Source organism: Rhineura floridana, chromosome 3 (assembly GCF_030035675.1).
Source record: "Rhineura floridana isolate rRhiFlo1 chromosome 3, rRhiFlo1.hap2, whole genome shotgun sequence".
NCBI lineage: Eukaryota > Metazoa > Chordata > Lepidosauria > Squamata > Rhineuridae > Rhineura > Rhineura floridana.
This window is the reverse complement of record NC_084482.1, coordinates 172,878,168-172,891,695: the sequence shown is the minus strand read 5'-3', so window position 1 is coordinate 172,891,695 and position 13,528 is coordinate 172,878,168. Positions and strand designations below refer to the sequence as shown.

At 40.8% G+C, this 13,528-nt stretch overlaps 1 long non-coding RNA gene across 1 annotated transcript; it reads left to right on the top strand.

Annotated features, from left to right (window-relative positions):
* Window positions 1–3,532: 3,532 nt before the first annotated feature.
* Window positions 3,533–9,340, top strand: LOC133382364 (uncharacterized). Its single transcript, XR_009761928.1, has 2 exons — window positions 3,533–3,598; window positions 9,257–9,340. It is a non-coding gene; the product is annotated as an uncharacterized LOC133382364 (long non-coding RNA).
* The last annotated feature ends 4,188 nt before the right edge of the window (window positions 9,341–13,528 follow it).

Here is a 13,528-nt window from a genome sequence, read left to right as displayed (position 1 = left end):
ACTTGAAGGCAGTTCATTTCCATTTTCAAGCTTTTACAGTGCATTATGGTTGATTCCTACAATTTACCCAAGAGTGAAAATTGACAGCAGCTCATGGGTAGATTAGACTAGGAGACAATACACCACTGTGGAGTTAAGAAGGCAACAATAACCCACAGCAATCAGGACAATCAAGATTACCACCTGTCTGCATTTAAACTAGTTGTATAAAGTATTGAGATCATACCAAGTGAGGTAAAGGGAACAAGCAGAATCTCAGAAGGTGTAGGTGCTAGCTCTAGAGCAGAATGTTTCTGGAAGCATCATTTTTTTGCATGGAAACAATGGGGGAGGAGATTAGATGTACTAAGCTACAGTACATGTGTAGCCGCTCAGAGAAAGCCAGTGCAGTGTAGTGGTTTGTTCTAGTTCTGGTCTATTTCAGATTAGGAAACTTGAACCTACTCATTTCTAATTCACCTGGGGATGTTTAATCATCATCCCTGATGTAATGCTTGTTTGAAAGATGGAGTGGTCCAACTTAATGAACTTAATTTGTTACACCTAAGTAATACTATGACTTATTGTGACGTGTGCATGAACTGAAGCTGAATGGCAAGAGATTTGGACACACACATAATTGTGGTGATGGCTACTACCTTAGGTAACTTTAAGAGGAAAACTGGTGGAAAATCACCTTATCAATGGCTACCAGTTGTGATGGCTATGTGCAGCCTCCAAATTCAGAGGCAATTTGCCTCTGAATACTAGTTGCTATGAAACAAGTGCAGGAAAGGGTTATAGCTTTCATAGTCTGCTTGAATTATGGGTTTCCCAGAAGCATCTGGGTTTGGGTTGTTGTTTTTAAGCCACTGGAGGAAATGAGGAATACTGTACTAGATGAATCTTTGGTCTGATCTAACAGGGCTCCACTTATGGTCTTAAATGTCACGTTGTGGAGGTCAGATACACATTTTGCTGGTGGCTACCAAATGCATGTGTTAAGTTCCATGCCTGGCTTTTCTAGTGTAACAATAACTTGTATTCTGATCTGGCATACAATTTTTCACCACTTGCCTCTTAACATGCAAGTACAAAAACTGTAACACCAGTTATATTACCATTGTGCAAGAAACAGGCAAACACAAGGCAAAGGATAAATCACAAGGAATTACAGACAGCAGTTTATAGTAGTTTAACTTTGTCTAACTGACTCATGAAAATGAACATGGTGACCAGTGGCGGTACCAACAGAACATATTAGGGACGGGGGCACAGAGAATGTAAAGTGCATTTCTGGGGGATGGTAAGCTTTGTGCCACGTGCTAGATTCCTGAAGGAGAAACAGCATATTTCACTGTTATGCTCCATCCTAAACATAACTAACCATAGCTATAATTTTAGCCTTATTTTAATGTTCTGTTTATGATTCATTTATAAATTGTATATATAAAGTGCCCTTTTTTCAAATAACCACAGGAATACAGCAATGTGAGGAGGAAGCCCCTTGTTGAGTGGTGGGGGTGGCTTGCCCCCCTGAACCCTCTTCTGGGGCACTATGAATAGTGGATTATGACAACTACCTGAAATTTGATCCAGCCCTTTACTATTGCTACAATATATATATATGTGTGCGTGTGTGTGTGTATATGTATGTATATGAACGTAATTGTGATTAACCAAACAGAATGCTCAGAGGGACTTCATTTGCGGAAGCTAAGTAGTGGTGGTACTGTCCTCCAGGTTCAGGCCATGTCTTTTGCACTCGATGATGCAAAGTTTGGCAAACTCTGAACATCTTACCAGAGCCATCAGCAGGCCTCCTGTTATAGCATTTCGCCAACCTCCTAATTTGCGCAGACTGTTGGTGAGAGCTGTGCTTAAGCCACCTATCACCAATCCAGGGTCTCATCCTTGTCACTCCAAACGCTGTATCACCTGTGCGTACCTCAGAGAGACAGCCACTTTTACAAGCACTAGGACAGGCAGGACATATTATATCAAACAGAACATCACCTGCAGGTCCTGCAATATAGTTTACATCATTGAGTGCAAAAGACCAGGATGTCATATCCAATACGTAGGAAAGACCACAACTGACCTGCTCTCTGGACACATTGGCACCACATGGCCTGAACCTGGAGGACAGTACCACCACTACTTAGCTTCTGCAAATGAAGCCCCTCTGAGCATTCCATCCTCAAAGCTCTATAACTGCCACCTTGGTAACAGCATTTGTATGTTGGCAGCTGATGAAGGCGGAAGCTGAAACGTTTTGTTAATATAATAAAAACCTCTGTTTGGTTAATCACAATTACGTTCATATATATATATTAGGTGATTAACGGAATCCTTATAGGGATCCAGAGCAAGCTTGAGTGAAGTTCTGTTTGTTGCTTTCAAAACTGTCTTATCTTTATATGTATGTATATATATATATGTATATATATATTCAGAAAATAAAAGCATCCTTGAATACAAAAGACTCTTCTCGCATACAGTTTCCATTCAATGTTCCTGTGCTCCTTCATTCATTATGGAATAGTTCACCTAAATCTCTGAGCTCTTTATGCACTGCCCTTCCTCTAAAACCTACTAAAAATAATGCAATGATTAAGGAATGTTAATAGTCTGCCTTAAACCCACAAGCATCGCAGCAAACAGCAGGAGTTTCCTCTAATTATGAGTAGGATGTCGCCTGTGCCTGGCTGCAACATCCTCTCTCCTCTTATGTACTAAAGAAGTGAAGGTGCTGGTCCCCAACTCTCAGCTGTTAATGAGATGACATTCCCATACCATATCAGCTATATTGCAAAATGGCTAAACCCAGTTGTTAAGGTTAATTGTGACATACTTCCAACACCAGGGAAGCAGAGTCACTGCTCTGCCAGATACTATAATATCAGTAATAGCCTTCTACATTACTCAGAGCCTAAGGCCTAGCTGGGTTCCTTTGAAGAAAATTACAGAAATAATTAGGGTTTAAAAAAGATGGACAGAGTCACCTGCCTCACTCACTAATTAGCAAATTTCCAACTTGTTCTGCATTCTTCTGGAGGTGCTTAAATCTCCCTATTATTGAGATATACCTCCATTTATTTGGGGGAATGGCTTGGATTGAGGTGGGGAACCCATGGCCTTCCAGACATTGGAGCCTGGTCCACTGGGGCACAGCTCTTCCAATGAGAGTGTCAAGCATTTTTTTAAAAAGATTCCCAAAATCTCAAAACCATACACTCTTTCTTGTTTCATACACATTTTATACTTCCGTTTGAACTCAGAGAAGCTCTGCAAACATTCCTGTCAATCATTTCTGTCTCTGGCCAATCAGCTTCTTGTTCTCTGGCCTGCCAGCTCTGTGCACCACTCAGCCAATCCTAATCCAAAAGTGTAGCTATGGCAAAGTGGTCCCTCCCTTGGTTGTCCAGTTTGTCAGGTTCCTGCTCCAGTTGTTGTTATGATGCTTATCTAACATAGGCACTATGGCAAATTAGGGAGGAGCCAGGAAGGAGTCTAGGCTGCTTCAAGAATAGCCCCATTAGTCGACTTAGCCTATGTCAGAATCATACATAGGTTCTGAACATGCTCAGAGCTGAGATGGTAAAACGCTGGACGTAGTGTGAGTCTTAGTCGTCTTTCTATAACTAACATTAGACTTTTTTGTATGTTATTTGCATTTATTTTTGGGAACGGATGGAGAAACAACTGAGAGGATAAATGTCTGTGTGTGCTTTGGTGCCGCAACTTGTTTGGCTTGCAGGACTGGGTGGAGAATGAGAGTTTTTTTAATTAGTGTTTGTTAACACAGAGAGAGCAATAGTGGACAGTATGAGTCTCTTTCTATACTAAAGATTTATCTGGTTTTTTACTTCTTAAACTATTTTTATTTTTGTGAATGGGCTTGGGGATACTACAGGAGGATTCGGTGGACTGGAAGAAATGGTGGACTGTGATCAGTGTCTCTGCACTTGATGGACTGTTGGGAGGGGGGCAGCTGGTGAAAGCGAGTTATTTTCCAATTTCCCTGCGTGCTCACCCTCCATGTGCTTGGCAGTTGTCCTCCTCTTCTGCAAGTGTGTTTACTCCCAAAGGCGTTTAGAAAGTTGGGAGCAGAAGGTGGCAGTAAGTCTCCATTCTCTTAATGTCCCATCCACCTTTCTATTCTCTAAACCAGCCTTTCCCAACCAGTGTGCCTCCAGCTGTTGTTGGACCACAACCCCCATCTTTCCTGACCATTGGCAATGCTAGCTGAGGCTGATGGGAGTTGTGGTCCAGCAACATCTGGAGGCACACTGATTGGGAAAGGCTGCTCTAAACCCGGAGACTGCTGTCAGAAAGTTGGTAGGAGGTGGTGGATCATTGCTCCAATCTAACTTTTGCTCCCTTGCTAAAGTTGCAATCTGAACCCCACTTACATGAAAGTAAGCCCCACTGAATTCAGCAGGACTTAGTTCTAAGTAGATGTGATTAGGATTTCACTGTAAGGTGGTGACTTGCTGAATTAAAGACTTCTCAGTAAGCTTGTTTGTTCACAAAAGTTAGGAGGAGGTTGCAGTAAATATATATCCTGACTTCTTTCTGCATGTTTGTTTGCTCACAGGGGCTTTTAGAAAGTTGGAAGGTGAAGGGTATTGTGGTCATAAATCTCTGCTCTCCCATGTCCCATTACCTTCCTCTTCTGCAAGTTTGTTTGCCCATGTGTTTTTCTTGGGTGTGTGTGTGTGACTGCCTTCCTCCCCTGTAAGTTTGTTAGCCTGTGAGAGCTGTTGGAAAGTTAGGAGGAGATGGTGAATAATTTTTCCATTCCAGTTTTTGTACCCCATGCTAAGACTGCAATCCTAGTCCCATTTCCCTGAGTGGAAGTACCTTTGGACTTTTGACATGGTTAGGATTACACTGTAAACTGGTGACTTGACCAACTAAAAACTGTAGTGTTCTTTTCTGATCTCTGCATCAATAAAATTCGCAGTGCAGTCCTATATATATAAAAAAATAAGACTTGAGAGTTGGGGCAGCAAGGGAGCAAAAACAATGAGTTAAATGAATTTAAAATGTTAAACTGCACATTCCCGGAGTGTCTTTTGTAGCCCACGAAAGCTTATACCAGAAGAAATTTGTTAGTCTAGAAGATAGTACAAGACTTACTTTGTGGTACCTCATTTCATGTGCACCTTTCTAGCAGAAAGGGGCCCTTATTTTAGAAATTGCACCGGGGTTTGTTTTTGAGGTTGGTTTCTCCCCCCCCCCCATGATTCTAAACCTGCCCTTGCACTCCAGTTCAAAATCAGGGACAAGTCGGCTGGAAATAGATTTTTTAAATGTGATTATTCCTTATTTATCAGTATTTCATTTATATCCACCTTTCTTCCAAGGTCTCCTTTTCTCCATGTTATCCTCAAAACAACCCTGCGATGTAGGTTAGGCTGAGAGTGAGAGACAGTGAGGGGCCCTAAGTCACACAGTGAGTTTCATAGCTGAGTGTAACCCTGCTCTCCCAGGTCCTAGTCCCGGCATTTCATTACACATTCTGGAAAAATGTAGAAATTGATAAGCTGCTGGGGATGGTAATATTTTTCCATAGATCTGGAAATGCCACCCTGGGCTCCTCCTGGGAGGAAGGGCAGGATATAAATTTAATAAATAAATTAAATGTATGGGGTCCCTTGATCACAGTCTTGTATAGCGCCTTTCAGACTAACCAATTCAGACTGCAATCCTGTGCACACTTACCAGGGAGCAATCCCCATGGATTTCAGTGGGGGCTTACCTCTGAGTAATGTAGTTATTGTGGTGTGAATTCACACTAGAGATTGTGACAACTAGGACCCCTTCTCAACAAGACACTTAGGTGCTACATATTAATAAAACTGCAGTGTTTTAAGTGTCCACTAGTTTTTTTCCAAAGGAAGAGGATAGGAAGAGAACCAGAAGAGGTGGAAGCCACACAACTATTTTTCACAGCACAGACTCCTTCTAAACCAGTTAGGTGCTAACTATTTGTAAAAAGCAATGCTTATGTGTCTACAGTGTCTTTGCAACGAAGGATGGGGAGAAAACCAGAATAACTTGGCCATGCTTCTCTGACCTCTCATTGACCACGCCCCTGTGCCCTCTGAGCAGTCCACCAGGTCTAATAGGCACCAGCCACCACTGCCTCCAGAAGCTGTTGGACTACAACTCCCACTTTCCCTGTCCATTGGCCATACTGCCTGGGGCTAATGGGAACTGGAGTCAAACAACATCTGGAGGGCAACAGGGTCCCCATCTCTGGCTTAGAAAAACCCGAGTCTTTGTGTCAGCACCATGGAGTCAATCTGGAAAGAACAGCACCCAGCCTGAATGAAGAAAATAAAAAAGAACAAAGATTGCAGAGAAGCTAAATGAATTCTTTGCATCTGTCTTCACAGTGGAAGATATAGGGCAGATCCCTGAACCTGAACTAACATTTGCAGGAAGGGATTCTGAGGAACTGAGACAAATAGTGGTAACGAGAGAGGAAGTTCTAGGCTTAATGGACAATATAAAACTGACAAATCACCGGGCACGGATGGCATCTACCCGAGAGTTCTCAAAGAACTCAAATGTGAAATTGCTGATCTGCTAACTAAAATATGTAACTTGTCCCTCGGGTCCTCCTCTGTGCCTGAGGACTGGAAAGTGGCAAATTAACGCCAATATTCAAAAAGGGATCCAGAGGGGATCCCAGAAATTACAGTTAGCTTAACTTCTGTCCCTGGAAAACTGGTAGAAAGTATTATTAAAGCTAGATTAACTAAACACATAGAAGAATAAGCCTTACTGAAGCAGAGCCAGCATGGCTTCTACAAGGGAAAGTCCTGGCTCAGTAACCTATTAGAATTCTTTGAGAGTGTCAACAAGCATATAGATAGAGGTGATCCAGTGGACATAGTGTACTTAGACTTTCAAAAAGCGTTTGAAAAGGTACCTCACCAAAGACTTCTGAGGAAGCTTAGCAGTCATGGAATAAGAGGAGAGGGCCTCTTGTGGATAAGGAATTGGTTAAGAAGCAGAAAGCAGAGAGTAGGAATCAACGGACAGTTCTCCCAATGGAGGGCTGTAGAAAGTGGAGTCCCTCAAGGATCGGTATTAGGACCTGTACTTTTCAACTTGTTCATTAATGACCTAGAATTAGGAGTGAGCAGTGAAGTGGCCAAGTTTGCTGACGACATTAAATTGTTCAGGGTTGTTAAAACAAAAAGGGATTGCGAAGAGCTCCAAAAAGACCTCTCCAAACTGAGTGAATGGGCGGAAAAATGGCAAATGCAATTCAATATAAACAAGTGTAAAATTATGCATATTGGAGCAAAAAATCTTCATTTCACATATACGCTCATGGGGTCTGAACTGGTGGTGACCGACCAGGAGAGAGACCTCGGGGTTGTAGTGGACAGCATGATGAAAATGTCAACCCAGTGTGTGGCAGCTGTGAAAAAGGCAAATTCCATGCTAGGAATAATTAGGAAAGGTACTGAAAATAAAATAGCCAATATTATAATGCCGTTGTATAAATCTATGGTGTGGCCGCATTTGGAATACTGTGAACAGTTCTGGTCGCCTCATCTCAAAAAGGATATTATAGAGTTGGAAAAGGTTCAGAAGAGGGCAACCAGAATGATCAAGGGGATGGAGCGACTCCCTTACGAGGAAAGGTTGCAGCATTTGGGGCTTTTTAGTTTAGAGAAAAGGTGGGTCAGAGGAGACATGATAGAAGTGTATAAAATTATGCAAGGCATTGAGAAAGTGGATAGAGAAAAGTTCTTCTCCATCTCTCATAATACTAGAACTCGCGGACATTCAAAGAAGCTGAATGTTGGAAGATTTAGGACAGACAAAAGGAAGTACTTCTTTACTCAGCGCATAGTTAAACTATGGAATTTGCTCCCACAAGATGCAGTAATGGCCACCAGCTTGGATGGCTTTAAAAGAAGATTAGACAAATTCATGGAGGACAGGGCTATCAATGGCTACTAGCCGTGATGGCTGTGCTGTGCCACCCTAGTCAGAGGCAGCATGCTTCTGAAAACCAGTTGCCGGAAGCCTCAGGAGGGGAGAGTGTTCTTGCACTCGGGTCCTGCTTGCGGGCTTCCCCCAGGCACCTGGTTGGCCACTGTGAGAACAGGATGCTGGACTAGATGGGCCACTGGCCTGATCCAGCAGGCTCTTCTTATGTTCTTATGTTCTTAAAGCCACAAACATTTGGTACCTTCCAGCTATTGCTGAACTACAGCACCCATTATTCCTAACCATTGGCCATATTGGCTGGGGCTGATGGAAGTTAGTTCACTACACATGTTGTTGGATTCTGTCTTGATTACCTTATATATTATCAAGACATGCTATGATAACATCTGAGGTACATATTAGGAGGACATTCCCCCACCCAAACACGCCCAACTGTCCGTCAGTTGACATCACTGGATGATGTCAGCTAATGGGTGCGAGAACAGGCTTCAGTCCTGTTGGAGTCTGCTTCACCACTGTGCTCCCTACAGGAAATGCACCAGTGAAGCAAACCCTGCACGCAGCAGGACTGAACCCTCCACTCATTAACTGGTGAGTGAAGGGTTCAGTCTCGCTGGGTGCTGCTTTGCTAGCACATTTCCATCACTCAGCACAGCATTCATCACACCCTATCAACCCTCCACAGCTGGCAAGAACCAACCAGGATGGGCACAGGTAGTAGGTCACAAGAGTCTTTACATCCACAGTCTTCAATAACTGAAACTGATATCACAGAATTGGACAGGATGGTCTGTCGGACACCTCAGCGGACAATATATCAATGTAAGCACTCACATTTTCATTCTGAAAAGTTCAGCTGGACAACTACTTGAAGATGCAATGGAGGCAGAAATGGAGGCCTTCTACATTGCCTTCAACACCATGCATTAGGCACAATTATGTGGCCTTATGAGTGTTTGGTCACCCTCACAATGAGGCTTGCACCTTTTGTGCTGCAGCTGTCTCCGGAACTGTTTCTTTGCCTGGAACTTTTCAGTAAACTTGGGAACTGCTCAAGTTCCACAGTGCCAGACAGAGTATTCAGTACAATTAGGTCAATGACCTCAAAAGCCCAAACAATTGTTTTGTTTTAAAAAACAATTTTTAAAAAGTTAGGAAATCCCTCATTATATCTGTTTAGGCCCCCAAAAGCAATATTGTGCAAGACATTTGTCCTCCTAGCTTTGTCCTGCTTATAATACTACTGTATTCCACATGGTTTTATATTCTTGATATTAATTTTTTTTTGTTTCAGAGAGAGTTCATGAATTGAATTTGCCATGACTGCAAAAGAATATCTGAAAACTAAATCGAGGATTGAATAAAAGCTTGAACTAAATCCAAATCCTTAGTAGAACCAAAATACTTTGGGAAGGAACAAACTTTCAAGAATGGTTGTGATGATTAAACATACCCTGGAAGGTGCCAGCTGGCCAGTTTTGCGCTGGAACAAACCTTAGTTGTTTTGTGTTTTTGCCATTCAAACTTTGAATGTGAATAAGACCATTTTTATACAGAAGTTGAGCAGTGACTAACTCCAAAGATGGAGAAGGGTTACCATGTCCTTGCCCTTTGATCCTGACTGTCTCCTTAAATGTTCCAAAGTGACAGTATACACCTACTGCAACTTCTGTCTCACTGGCCCTCTTGGGCAGTCATTGAGTTTTCATACACAGTTTTGGTCCTGGCCACAATAGTTGGATGAGCAGTATGGAATATGTACATACCTATATTTACAGAGAGAGAGAGAGAACTGGGCAGGGGTAGCAATGGCTTCACATTCCATGCATGCATTGTTGTAATGTGCCTTCAAGTCGATTACAACTTATGACGACCCTATGAATCAGCGACCTCCAACAGCATGTGTCATGAACCACCCTGTTCAGATTATGGCATTTTAAAATGGGAAGGTAGGATGGATCTCTGAACAAGGATCAGGTAGTCCTAAGATGGAGCCCAAAGCAATAAACATCAAGGGAGGCGAAGATCAGTCTACAACGAACCAGAGCATCTTAGAGATCCTTCACACAACTATTTCAGTCAATGGAACCCATCCAATCCATGACTTACGATATGAAAAACCAAGGAAGTACTGTTTTGTGATTCTTCTTGCTTGTGCAGAAGTCAACCCAGTTTTGACTTTTGGCATACCACTGCAAATGTTGCCTTTTCAAGCATTTGTGTCTCTTACTTCTATACTATTGGTAATGGCAGCATGCCAACAGTCAAATCCCAGTTGACTCCTGTACATGTCGGCAGCCTTGCCATAGGTTGCCATACCTGAAGGTCAGCACAGGTTTCTAAGAACATTTAAAAAGGTACACAAAGTTACAGATTGGAGAGATCATGCTGTGAGGCACGTAATGAGATGAGCGATGCTCGCACAGAACAAAACCAGAAAGATGATGTCAAGGCCTCTGCTTTCTGCAGATACTAAAATGTAAGGTAGGTGGATGTGTGTGTCTATGTGTAATTATTCTGGCTGTAAATGGGAGTTTACATAATTGAGGTTGCACATTAAAATCTCAACCCTCGTGTCTTTCAAACTAGCCATTAGACCTCAAAGGTAAGGTATGCAAACCTCCTGTGGGGGTTCACTCTAGTTTTCAACAGCCTCTCCAGACTGCAGGAGTACAAGCACATAGGCTTCAACCTTTGATCCTCAGCTTTTTCATTTTAACCACACAGAAAAGAATATTGCCTCCTTTCAGCCTCAGCCCTTCCCAGTTTCATACTAACGCAAGATGTAAATCAGAAAGCAGAAGTGAGCGATTGCGCCAGCCGCCACCTAGGCAATTGGAGTGCCATAAATCAAGCCAATCTAAATAAATAAATAACTGAATGAATGACGCACAGCACTCCAGCTGCCGCTTTTGCCTGATTGCTATCAGCCACAATAATTCAAATCAGATGCTTACTGTTTTTCTTAGCTTCTACCCTCGCTCTTACCTGGGCTGCTGAAGTCCAATGAAGATGAAAATTCAGGAGAGAATTATCATTATTATCACCATTATTATTACTACTGTGATGGAGGCCTGTCGTATTTGGTCTCCACATGTTCCCATTTATATTGAGACTAACTGCAAATGGTGGGAGCTGGTCAGCGGTGGGGGAGGAGAGGGAAAACTAATGGTGAGAGAGGATTCCAACAAAGGGTTGTAGCCAAGTAAGTCATACTCAGACTCATTACAATTAAGGGACCTAAGTTTGTCATGCTTATTAATTTCAACTGGTCTGCTCTGAGTAGGACTAGTATTGGATACAACCCAATACATTTATTTTTTTAAAAAAATATGTTTATAATAAATAAATTACTGACTTCCGGGAAGGGTGATTTCGCCTGTGCTGCCTCTGAGACAAGCTCTTATCTCAGAAGAAGCTTTTTCAGCTTTAATCAGTCAGAATGTTTTTTTTTTTACTGGTTAAGATTTTCTCTCGGTCAGGGAGAAACGTGAGATTAACCACAAAGCCTGTTTTTGTTGGGAGGACTGGATTTCATTAATTTATGAGAGAAAGTTCAGCCAGCGAATGCCGGACGGACTTCCATCAAAGCTCTTGCTGATTAAGCGACACGTTTATCTTTTCTTCAAAGAAAAACGAACTAACAGGCAAGCATCCTTCTTTCCATTTTTTTATTACTTGGTTTAAATTGTTGCACCAAAAAGAGATTTGTCAATGAATCAGCTATAAAGAACTGGGTGAGTTAAAATTTTTCTCTTTCACTCACGAAACTAAGGAGGAAAGAAATCGAAAAAAGCTTATCTTTGTTTTTATTGCAAAAAGCGGGCCTGGAAGTGCATTCTAAAGATATTAACGGAAGAGGGATTTTTATTTCGAGGAGGGAAAAAAATAAACAAATTTGATTTATGAACTTTGGAGTATTATGTCTGGAACTATTTTTTTTTTTTGGTCTATTTCATTTTGACGAATCTGCTTACTCACGACGCCATTAACTGTTTGAAGCTGGGATAAGGCAGGCTGTATTGATGTCTGCAAGCCTGAAACATTAACCCAATTGTGGCTGAAATAATTTTTTGTTTTTGTGGTTTTAAGAATGACAACCAGGAAAGTGACTGAGACCATGGAAGAAATTATGTTTCAGAAAATAATGAGTGAGATTGAGATAATGAAACAAACCCTGAGACAGGGCAGACAGGAGATGAAAATTGAACTTAGCAAAATGATGCAGGAGTTTAAAAAAATAGGGGATTCTGTGAAAGAGGATTTTGATGGGATTAGAGATGAGAAAAGAAAAATTAAAGAGAAGATACAAGCCATGGAGACTGGAACAAATGAGGAATTGGAAAAAGATCTGGAGTTTACGGATGTTAGAAATAAAGTTTACTGTTTGGAATTCAACGTTGTCTCTGAAGAAACTAATGAAGATATTAGTGATAAAGTTATCAACGTCTTGGATAATTTTCTTGACTGGAATGATGTGATGGAGCTTGACATAGAAAAAATCTATGGAATTAATTACAAATATGTGACAATGGAAAAACTCTTAAGAGATGAGCCAGTGCATTTTGTAAAAAAGAAGAGCAGAGAAGTGACTTTACAACAATATTTCAGCAACATATTCAGAATTGATGGCAAGGACATATTTGTGAAGGGGGAAATTCCCATCAGACTCTTGTTATATGACTATGGCTATGACAGCAAGATCATCATGAGATACTGATAATGGATGAATGGATACTGAAACCACTGGATTTAACAGGACTATTGAAGATGGAAGATGGAATTAATATTGATAATGGAAGAATGGTTATGGAAATTATTGGACCTAATAGATTTGACGAGATGGATTAATCGATATGTTTATTTGGATTATGGCTATGACAACAAGATTATTATGGGATACTGATAATGGAAGAATGGCTACTGAAATTACTGGACTTAACAGGATTATTGAAGATGGAAGATGGAATTAATATAGATAATGGAGGAATGGCTATTGAAATTATTGGACCTAACAGATTTGAATCAGATGGATTAAGCAACATATTTATTTGGAGAAAAATTGAAAGATATATCTCTCAAGGAATTGAAATCCCTTTTGGACTTTTTGTGGAAAGAATAAAGTAATGTTTATGAGATTTGATGATTAATTAAGATAACTACTGGAGGAAAGTGATTTTGTAATATAATTTTAGAGACAGGACTGTTATATATTGTAGACCTATGGTTGATCTGCGACAAATCGGAAGTCAACATTTTATTTTTTTTGTATAATTGTTTTTGTTTTGTGTTGTTTTTTGTTTTTGAAAATTTGAATAAAAATTAATAAAAAATATATAATAAATAAATTACTATATTACTACTACTGCAATCACTAACATATCAACCTAAATCCAGCTAACGTTTCCTTATAATGCTCACTGACACCAATGGAACAACTTTGTCTAAATCCCCTTCCTTTTTCTTTTTTTAACTTAAAGTTTATTTAGATTTAAATTTTATTTATTTATTTATTTATTGAATTTATTAGTCGCCCATCTGGCTGGTTATCCAGCCACTCTGGGCG